Source organism: Etheostoma spectabile, chromosome 21 (assembly GCF_008692095.1).
Source record: "Etheostoma spectabile isolate EspeVRDwgs_2016 chromosome 21, UIUC_Espe_1.0, whole genome shotgun sequence".
Lineage (NCBI taxonomy): Eukaryota > Metazoa > Chordata > Actinopteri > Perciformes > Percidae > Etheostoma > Etheostoma spectabile.
The window spans coordinates 22,827,284-22,827,619 of record NC_045753.1 but is presented as its reverse complement, the minus strand read 5'-3'; the positions used below and the strand labels follow the sequence as shown (position 1 = coordinate 22,827,619).

At 38.7% G+C, this 336-nt stretch overlaps 1 pseudogene; it reads left to right on the top strand.

Moving 5' to 3' along the window:
- The window catches only part of LOC116671614 (fascin-2-like), a 12,784-nt pseudogene that overhangs the window by 874 nt on the left and 11,574 nt on the right, over positions 1-336 (top strand).

The following is a 336-nucleotide window of genomic DNA, read 5'->3' as shown; positions in this document are numbered from 1 at the left end:
TGGTTCCTCTTGATAACATGCGAGGAACTGAAGATAGCGACTCTGATTAGGACAGAGTTTTGGAACGTTTGCTGCAGGATTGGAAAACCTTTGTGTCTAATGGGGTAGATAACTCCTTTGGTAGAGTATTGCACCAAGGCCTATTTGCACATATCTGGAAGCAGGATTGTCTCTTTGTAATCTTGAAGGCTGATAAAGATTTACGTATTCTTTCCATGTTTTTTGGTGGGGTTGGCTGTGACTCAGGTAGCATCTAGCATCAGCGTTATTTTCTCTTTTGATTAATAGTCAGCTTTAATGGTAATTTACATTATGTGATACCTATATTAATTGCAT